The sequence below is a fragment of the Schistocerca nitens genome, chromosome 4 (assembly GCF_023898315.1).
Source record: "Schistocerca nitens isolate TAMUIC-IGC-003100 chromosome 4, iqSchNite1.1, whole genome shotgun sequence".
NCBI lineage: Eukaryota > Metazoa > Arthropoda > Insecta > Orthoptera > Acrididae > Schistocerca > Schistocerca nitens.
In genome coordinates this window covers 238,238,390-238,249,524 of record NC_064617.1, presented here as the reverse complement: position 1 = coordinate 238,249,524, position 11,135 = coordinate 238,238,390, and positions in this window count along the sequence as shown.

Sequence of the window (11,135 nt, the reverse complement as noted above, 5' to 3'; positions counted from 1 at the left end):
CATATTCGTCGTTTCCCGTTAACTTTCCAATTACTTCGTTCACGCCTGTGATTCTTGCCGCAAACCTACCTCTCGCCCGTGTACCACAGGAAACGTTCAGAGCTGAGATTGCTTGTAGAAGCACCTGAAAAGGATTTTGCATCGTAAAGCTACGCAGCTAATTTATCGCACCCCCTGCCCCTCCTTTGACTCACCTTTTAATTCGCACCTCGCGTTCATTCGGCCTCGCTGGATTGCCAAGCTCTCCGTGCTTCATTAAACTGCCAAATCCGCCATGAATATTCATCCGCACACGCGAGCGCCAAATGAGTAATGTCGAACTCCGTTGCCTGGAAATCCGATACCTGTCAGTGGTCCCACGGCTATCCTTCCACTCTTGTTTATCCGTCTATTACTGCAGCTCGCACTGAACAGCCAGTGACACGATGGAACCCGAATCCGCCGTTTCTAAATTTCGAAGCTGTAATGGTATTCCATCCAGCACATCCAGTTTCTGCAATCACTGGATGTCGTGTCTGCACCGCTATCAATCAATAGCCGTAGTTCATCTCAATGCACAGCTCGTTGCTGTAATATTTCATCAGTACGGGAACAGAACTGTTGTCACTTTCAGCGTATTTACTGTGTCCGGGGCGTTACGAACGTGCAGAATCTCCTCTGCACCTGATCTGCATAATCCACTGCACCCTGATCGCTCTGGATCCTGGTATATTTGGATGTGCGCTTCGAATAACACGAATCAGATTGGAAATGTGGAGCCGTCCAGTTTCCGAAATCAAGACTGCACGCCAATTTCTTGGTTACAATACAATTCATGGCAGCGTGACACGCCAACATCACCGCTATAGGCCTACGAATTGCGGTGCAGAGCGTATAATAACTGTAAACACAGTCTAACACAACAGTCATGGCACTCCATCTCTTTTCAGTTACCTAGTGCGATAGCAGCGCACCAAGCGACCAGCAAGTGACACTTCTGAATACGATCTCGAATGAGTGCGAATACCATGGTTCATACTGATTTGTAACGTACTTTATATAATAAGGAGCGTGTTTAGTGCCATAAAAATCGACTATAATTAAAAATAGACACCACATTTATAATGTCTTAGTTTCCTGAGAAGCCTGGGCCGTATGAACTGTAGGCTATATTACAGGACAAGTTATTTGCCGGCCGGTATGGCCTGAGGTTCTAGGCGCTTTAGTCTGGAACCGCGTGACCGCTACTATCGCAGGTTCGAATCCTGCCTGGGGCATGGATGTGTGTGATGTTCAAAACGGTTCAAATGGCTCTGAGCACTATGGGATTAACATCTGTGGTCATCAGTCCCCTAGAACGTAGAACTACTTAATCCTAACTAACCTAAGGACATCACACACATCCATGCCCGAGGCAGGATTCGAACCTGCGACCGTAGCGGTCACGCGGTTCCAGACTGAAGCGCCTAGAACCGAACGGCCACACCGGGCGGCTGTGTGTGATGTCCTTAGGTTAGTTAGGTTTAATTAGTTCTAAGTTCTAGGGGACTGATGACGTCAGATGTTAAGTCCCATAGTGCTCTGGGCCATTTGAACCATTTTGACAAGTTATTTATGATTCTCTTGTAACTAATAGGCATTTACTTAAGAATGTCGTTTCTCTTTAATAACAAAAAATTGCGAGTAAACACCAGAAGACTTGGCCTTTTGCAGAAAGACGCTGTATATCTACTAACAACGCGGAGTTTTGTTCGCTACACTTCCCGCCAAGTCAGTGAATGTGGAACGTACAAAAGATGTACGGAACGTAACACCTAAATTAATTAGCGTATCAAATAAGCCACCACACTTGTAGCTGACGGGAAAAACCACGCAGACGTGATAATAAAACATCAAGTGCAAGATAACAGTTTTCCGCCACAGAGGATACAAATTCCACAATAGTTGCTACATATAAGCTGCGAACGCCAAGAATCTTCTTCACACTCGCTTCTGAAGCAAAAGTAATTACGTTTACAAAGATATTCGGCTATTAGAAAATTGACTAAAGTATAAGAATAGGTGAATCATTAGACTCCATAAAAAACTTAACCTGTCAAGGAAAGTGCCCCTCATAATAAGAACAGACAACGACTGAATTAGTTGCTTCTCCTGCATGAAATGTGCGTTTTACCTTCTCTTGCTTTCAGCGAAATAAGCTGAATTTATACACATTTTCGTAAGTATTTCTTCTGAATCAGTGAGATTTGGAAGCTTTTTATGATTTTATATTTATAAAATACCGGGTGATCAAAAAGTCAGTATAAATTTGAAAACTGAATAAATCACGGAATGATGTAGATAGAGAGGTACAAATTGACACATGCTTGGAATGATCACCCGGTATATGTCGTAAATTTGTAGAAAAGGGATGTCAAATAAATACTGTCCTTAAAACGCACGTGGCTGTGTTTTCTCATTGCTTGGAGCTCTGTTGTCGCTCCAGCTGTCAGACGGTAACAACTTTCGCAGCAGAGAGTGTCGTGGCTGTATACAGGGTGTTTTCGTAAGAGAGCGCAACAATTTAACAGGACGCAAAGAATGTTCCACTGAAGAATTTGAGGTAGGGATCCTGAGGTCGGAGAAGCCAGCTTAAGGAGATGATGGGAATAAAATTACATTGATGTGAACTTTTTTTTAGTTAGAGTTAACTGCAAGTACCTTCATTGACACAATGAACGTACTATTTGTATAAAGTGTGCTGAAACTGACGGCCAACAACTTCAATGCAGGCATGACATCGGCGAACAAGATTCTGACGTACCCTGCCAAATATCCCTGGTGTGTCTCGAATCACATCAGTCAGCAACAATTATGAGAACTAATTCCATCTTCGTATCCACTGGGGTTTCGTACACAAGTGACTTCAGATATCCCCATAGGAAATAATCAGGGGATTCAGGTCAGTGGACCTAGTAGGACGTGGAGTAGGACCTCCCCTTCCAATCCAGTGACCGGGAAATACAGTATTGAGATAGATGCGGACATCCGCACTGCAGTGAGGCGGTGCACCGTCATGCTGTAGCCACATGCTTTCAGGAGCAGCCGAGAGTCCGTTCTCCAACAACTCACCGAGCGAGGTGGCGCAGTGATTAGCACACTGGACTCGCATTCGGGAGGACGACGGTTCAATCCCGCGACCTGCCATTCTGATTTAGGTTTTCCGTGATTTCCCGAAATCGCTCCAGGGAAGTGCCAGGATGGTTCCTTTGAGAAGGCACGGCCGACTTCCTTCCCATCTTTCCCTAATCCGATGAGACCGATGACCTCGCTGTCTGGTCTCCTCCCCCAAACAACCCAACCCCAACCCTCCAACAATTCAGGTTAGTTCGTACAATTCAGGTTGTACGAACTTCAAGTACAGGTTGCCGTTCAGACTGCCAGATAGGAGATAGGCCCAATGAGATTATCGCCTACAAAGCCGACCCATATGTTCACAGCAAAAGGTACCTGATGGCGTGACTCTACTACAGCGTGAGTGTTTCCCTCATCCCATAAATGGCTTTTCCTGCTGTTCGAAATACCATCACTATTGTCAGTAATCAGCACGATTTGGAGGAAGTCTGGTCGATCAATCGATTGTTGTAGCAACCACTGTGACAATGCGACCCTTGCTGCAAAGTCAGTCACAAGCATTGCATGGCCTCGTTGGTGCAATTATTGTTCGTGGAGTACTCGCCACACGCTAGTATGTACAGCGCCCATATCACGTGTAATTCGACGAGAGCCTGTAGTGGGGTCCGCTGCAACACTTTCCAGCACCTCCTCTTCAAAATCGGATGTGCGAGTGATCCTCATGTTGTCAAATCCCTCGTTTCTTCTTTCCAAAGGACCAGTCTCCCGCATTCGTCGATCGAGAGAAATAAACACACGTCGTGATGGATGACGCCTGTTAGGAAATCGTTCCCTGTACAGCCTAAAATAAACTTTATATTGTTTCCCAATTTTAGTTTACCTACCAGCCTCAAAACAGTTTTTCCCATTTTTCCAGGTTAATTGACTTGCCATATGGTATGGTAACCATTCTTAGGTCATTGAACAGTAATGAACAACTGCTACTAAAGGGCATTTTCGGAGTATGCTGAATTGGTTTAGGTAGTTTCCGTTACTCTTTAAAATAATGAAACTAGGAACTGACAGTTCACAATTCGTATTTTGTGATCAGTAAGGCACCACCCGTAAATGATTTTCCTCCTGGTTTGTTGCGCTCTTGCGCAGACTTGCTCTCCCCTAATCAAAGCGCTTTATACTTTAAAATTCTTTCTTATATTTGGAGGCGAACGCCAGGGCACAAATAATTATTCTAAACTTGTATGTACCGTATATGCAAGTACTTGATCACAAGACTGTGGGCAGCTTTCAAAGTCTTTTACCAGGACTGCGATAAATTGCCAGTGGAGGTCTTATAGAAATACGGCCTAAAGGCTTTGTCGCTATCAAACTATTCTGGTATTTTTTTAAAACATAAGCCACTGCTTTCAGAACTCTGGGCAGGACCTGGAACTCGGATAACAAATTCTTTATTGTAATTCCGTCACAGTTGCATTTTATGAGCTGGCGACTAGTTTCGAACTACTCGGTTCATTTTGAAGCCAGGACTTAGCTGCACTAATACTAATGAAGTGCATTGCGAAACTGGTTGACATTCCATATGACCATGTCTCATGTGTGTATTACCTATATGTGAGTTGATTACCGCAGTTTCAATAGGCCTGGTTTTCAAATGAACTTCATAGTTTGAAACTAGTCACCAGCTTAATAAAATGTAACTGTGACGGAATTAAAATAAAGAATTTTTTATTATTTATTTTGGATACTGCTGAGGGCAGAATGCCATGACACTAGTAGGTACCTTATTCTGTTATCATCCCAACAACCTATTCGAGAAATGTACTGTAGCTTCTTGATTATGGTCAACTTTTGAATATTTGCTTTAGACCGTACAGTGCTCTTACACAAACAAAAAAGGACCATTGGTCGAACGGTTTATAACTTCATGGGCGCTCTGCGCATCCACATCGCCTTGTGCAAGTAGCTGCTCATCCGATTTTACGCGCAACACCTGATCCCGACTCGGGTCAAAATCTGAGATTTTCATACCAGGGTTTTCAACAAACAGAACCTCTGACCAGTAGCCTACGGAGCATACACAGAATTATTTATCTTTGCCATCTATATTTTCCTACCAGGAAACTATCAGTCTCGCCATTAGACAAGATTTTCGATATCTGAAGCAAATGCGTCCATCGAATAGTCATAATAACTGCTCACCTCAAACTTCCTTCTACTCGGTCAGTTGCCGTTCTACTCGTATGGGCAACTGGGACGAAAATTGTAAGTCATGGTTCTTTGCAGATATCGCACACGGCGCACTTACCATACTAGGGGGCATGCAAGGCACACGAACCAGCGACACTCACCTGAAAAAGAAATCAAACATTACTCACATATAATTTGATAAAATCTGATCATGAATCAAACATCAGGAAAATAATTGCTCAAACAGAAATAATTTTTGCAGATGACGTGTCAATTAGAGCTGTGCTGGGTGTTAACACGGTTGTTTACGAGTATCCAGCCACTGTTTGTTAAACGTGCTTATAAGAGTCCACCGAATCTATGGAGAAATATACCTAGAGCCGCGCAGTTCGAACCTTGTTAATTCATACATATTAGCCGTATAAAAATGGATGTATGTACGTGTGTTGGATCTACATCTGCTCGTAAACCACTGGACCGATTTGAACCAAACTTGGTACACATGTCCCGTACTGTCAGGCAACAATTGCTTGGGGGGGGGGGTGGTAAGAATCACTTACCTATCATAGTTCAGAAGATACTTCATCAACACTGAGATGCGTGAAAAACTGCTGCATCATGCATGACATTTAAATGCATTACTTCTGTGCTACTAACTGTATTCAAAATAAGTTTCGTTGGCATTATCCACATATGCTGCCATTCGACAAGATCGAGGCAGGATCTCGGACACTGTCTTCTTGAAGGAACTTCCGTCCTTTCGCCTCGTCGTGAGCGGTAGCTGTACGTTCCAAAAAGCCGCGAGCGGAAGTGTGATTTTTCAAGGGGTCATGTCTCCAGTTCTACTGATCACAGAGGTAAGTGGTCAAGTATTTTGGATAGCTCTCGGCCTGGCAGCCATTTTCATGCCTGTCGGAGGAAGGGGCATAATATAGCTATCCTACACTTCCTCCAGGCCAGGCAAATTGAGCAGCTGAGTTGGTTCTTTTGCATTAGATGAGGTTTATGGTGGATCGTAGGTGGCTTACAGAAGCACCATTTGTTCATGGGCGGTCCTGAGAAAAGCCCAAAAAGCTACGATTTTTGGGTACGAAAATTATCAATTTTGGAGTGGCCACTTCTACAATTTCTGTTCATAGGAGATCGTCGAAATTTCTACTACATGTTCTTAAAATGATATTCTCGGGAAGCTTTGAAACTTTTTTCGATAGCACTGTCCATTACCGAGTTCTAGAGGTTCAAAGTTACCGTACTTACGAGCGTAAATACGCACGTAGTATCCGGTCTGAGGAGCAAATACAGTTCCAACTGACGCATTGAAGACGTAGTAGGAGTTCTGAAGTCACCAAGCCATGTTTTTGGCAGCCTTTTTTCACGAATAAAACGTTATGATGCGCTGTTTCTGTATAATGAGCACTTCACTCCAAAGGAGCTGTGTTGACCTGGAAATTACTCGATGGTGCCATCTGGCGGCGTAAGCAAGTTACAAAAGTCATTTCTCATACGAAATTACTTGCGCCTGAAAATCAAACATCGCACCTTTTTGTGTATTATAGGTGTAGCCGAAAAATGTTGTGCATTTTTATGTAAACTGGTATAAAGTGAACTAGTGTTGTAGAGGATATTGCGTTAACCTTATATTATGCATGCTTATTTGTTGTTTATGTGTGTCAAAGTATATAAATGTGTCGAAGTGTATAAATAAACTGCCAAAACGTTACTAATTTGTAGAACTCATTTTATATAAACAGCACACCAGGGGAGAAATGATCTCGTCGGATCACATAAAAAGCGAATAAGTTCCTCATTAAAGTCACTGACAGAAAAGAGGGGAACTGGTTGCCTCAATCGTAATTCCGATTTCCACATCAAAAATTTTGGCATGCGAAGATATTCGCGCTGTCTTGTGTTGTAAGAGAGTAGCAGAGTGTGGTATCGTCCAGAGGTCGCGGTGCCATACCGAATTCGGCAACGCAAGTCGATACCACAGATATTAGCAAGAGCTCGCTGCAGTCCGCAACCGCCAATGGGAGGCACTCGAGAAGAACACTACTCCCGCTCAGAATAGTAGCGCCCTCACTCTGTGGTCAATCTAGTGTCGAGCATGGAAGAGCTCAGCCGCCGTTCGAGACCACAGATGCAGCAGTCAATATAAACGTGCCGCACAAAACGCAATTTTTTCGAATTTGCTTTTTGTACGGCAAGAGAACAGGATGTTTATATGAGCATCAAGTAACGCTTTCATAGTCAGTAGCAGTCGCAAATTATTAAGCAATCCTGTGGCAAAGAACTCTGTGAGAGTTAAGTAAATCTTTTATTTATGCATGTAATAAAATAGATTAATATTTCATGTGTCCTATTTGATGTGCCTTCTCCCAGAGCAATCGTAGAACCCACAGCTATTGCCTGACGGAAGTACTTTCATCTGGTGACAACGCAGAGACGCATTGGTGGAGGAAGAGAAAGAATACAGTGCCAATGGGAATGAAAGAGAGGCGAGACAACGAGGGCAGGAGAGAGAAAGTGGTAATGAAACAGACAGAGAGATGGATGAAGACAATAGCAGTGGGAGCAAAAGAGAGGGGAGACAGTGGGAATGAGAAACAGGGATGAGTGGAGACCATACATAGCCTTTGGGGATTTGGCTCTGTTTCGTTTTCGTTTCCTTGGGAGGCGTTGTCTACGTTTAAATTTGTAGTGAAGTTATTCTTGCTTTCGTATCATGTATCTAACACGGTAGTCGAATCACATTGAGTCCTTTCCCTCACTCACAATATTGCTCCGCAAGTACCTGCCTAAACATGAATTTACGATGCTCTTCAGTTTTGCCTATTGATACTCAGCATTGGCAGTGCTGGAGATGAAATTTTCGTGTTGACCTATTAGGTAGTCTTAAATCTGTCTTGTTGCTAAACAGAAAGATCTTCCTACTTTTCTTTACATTCCTACTTACAGCCATATTCAGTGGCGTTTAAATAGTATTGTGGCAGCTGATTCCCTTGTTCTACGCTAACTGGTTCGTAAAAGTTGTTGTCTGTTTGTCGCCAGTAGATCTAAGATGTTATCTTGACGAGTCGGTTCTCTGATTAACTACCCAACGTAATTTTCGGATAAAGCATTTAGAACAACTTCATTAGATTCTCTGTCCCTACTACCCGTCATAATCATTTGAGACTCCCAATCTAGTAAGTTAAAATCTCCACCTAAAACTATAATATGACCAAGAAATTTACGGGAAATATTCTCGTAGTTCCCTCTCAGATGTTCCACCACTATCGCTGCCGAGGCAGTGGTCTCAAGAATCCGATAACCTTTAACACTTATAGTCAGCCAAATTATATCGCATTCTGAATCTGTACTTATCTCATTAGATATTATCGTATTTGTAAATTATTATAAACACGTCTCCTCTACCAACGTTCAACCTATCTCAGCTGTATACTTTCCAGTCGCGGCTTAGAATTTAATTACTAATAACATCTGGTTTCAGCCAGCTTTCTCCCCCTGGTACTATGCGGGCATTATTACCGTGTATTAGCGATACTATTTCCTGGACCTTCCACAGGCGCTCCTGTTGTTAACTAATACTATACTACTGTTTTGCCCTCCAATCTGCTATGATGGATGCTGTTCCATCTGGACTCAGAACGCGTCTTTTCGGGCCTGTGGAACAGTTTCTCTATCGTAAAAAAACCAAATGTGCTCGTCACACGCAGTCCGCTACCCTGTTACCCGCTTCCTGCATTAGTGCACGCCTGATCTGTTAAGAGGGAGTCCTGTATTTCTCCATCCGATAGCAGAGGTCGAGAAATCCGCTCCAGGATCGTCACAGAATAGTCTGAGCCTCTGATTTTTGAGCCTCACACTCGACTCCAAAGCAGAGAACTGCGATCGGTTCTGAGCACGATACTACAAAACGAGAGCTCTGCTTCAGTCCCACGCACGAGGCTAGCTGTCTTTACCCAAAGCCAGGCGGCAGGCGCCATTAGTGCCGACATAGCCACGGTTTGCAGCTGGGTAAACACATTGCACTACTCGCTGTCGGAAGAGCCTCCTCTACATCTCGGAGGAGAACCCCCAGCAAGTCGAGAGGACACTGACCTTTGCTTACATGCCCGCTATTTCCTTGAGAGGCTTCATCACTCGCCTAACATTGAAGTTCCCAGTGACAAGCAATCTCAGCGTCTGCACTTGTCCGGATCTTTCAGGAAGATCAGCAATGGACTCAACAAGCAGGTCATCCCGCAGTGGCTCGGATGTACTTTCAGCATTGCGTCAAACATGTTTTTAAGGTGTAATGGGACAGCCGTGCGGCCGGTATCTACTTTCGCCTTCCGCCCAGAGATTCGCGACCATGCCACTGTTCGCCAATCACCGTCAGACAAACGTCCACAGGCAGGGACTTGCGAATCGGAAGGCACAGCGGTATCAGGGATCCCAGACGACGCTATAGGCTCCAGAGGTGCCAAAGCATTCGCCTCAGGTGCAACAACCCCACCGCACCCAAGGGCAGCAACCTCAAGCCTGTCGACCGTACTCGACACAGTTTCCATCTGTTTACAGACAATGGCCAGTTCCCCCTGCATCCGTACACAACAGGTGCATCCCTATCCATCTTTAACCCGTTTTTATCCACATCCCTAATAATGAAACACTAACCCAAGAATTCGGGGGTGCAATCTAAGTTCTGCTGCTACGTTACCTAGGAAGTCGCCTCACATAAAGATGTTGTTGTTGTTGTGGTCTTCAGTCCTGAGACTGGTTTGATGCAGCTCTCCATGCTACTCTATCCTGTGCAAGCTTCTTCATCTCCCAGTACCTACTGCAACCTACATCCTTCTGAATCTACTTAGTGTATTCATCTCTTGGTCTCCCTCTACGATTTTTACCCTCCACGCTGCCCTCCAATGCTAAATTTGTGATCCCTTGATGCCTCAAAACATGTCCTACCAACCGATCCCTTCTTCTAGTCAAGTTGTGCCACAAACTTCTCTTCTCCCCAATCCTATTCAATACCTCCTCATTAGTTACGTGATCTACCCACCTTATCTTCAGCATTCTTCTGTAGCACCACATTTCGAAAGCTTCTATTCTCTTCTTGTCCAAATTGGTTATCGTCCATGTTTCACTTCCATACATGGCTACACTCCATACAAATACTTTCAGAAACGACTTCCTGACACTTAAATCTATACTCGATGTTAACAAATTTCTCTTCTTCAGAAACGATTTCCTTGCCATTGCCAGTCTACATTTTATATCCTCTCTACTTCGACCATCATCAGTTATTTTACTCCCTAAATAGCAAAACTCCTTTACTACTTTAAGTGTCTCATTTCCTAATCTAATCCCCTCAGCATCACCCGATTTAATTTGACTACATTCCATTATCCTCGTTTTGCTTTTGTTGATGTTCATCTTATATCCTCCTTTCAAGACACTGTCCATTCCGTTCAACTGCTCTTCCAAGTCCTTTGCTGTCTCTGACAGAATTACAATGTCATCGGCGAACCTCAAAGTTTTTACTTCTTCTCCATGAATTTTAATACCTACTCCGAATTTTTTTTTGTTTCCTTTACTGCCTGCTCAATATACAGATTGAATAACATCGGGGAGAGGCTACAACCCTGTCTCACTCCTTTCCCAACCACTGCTTCCCTTTCATGCCCCTCGACTCTTATAACTACCATCTGGTTTCTGTACAAATTGTAAATAGCCTTTCGCTCCCTGTATTTTACCCCTGCCACCTTCAGAATTTGAAAGAGAGTATTCCAGTTAACGTTGTCAAAAGATAACGGACTAAAATTTTCGCAACAAAAACTTAAGACTGATTTATTAAACACTAGTCTACACAGTAA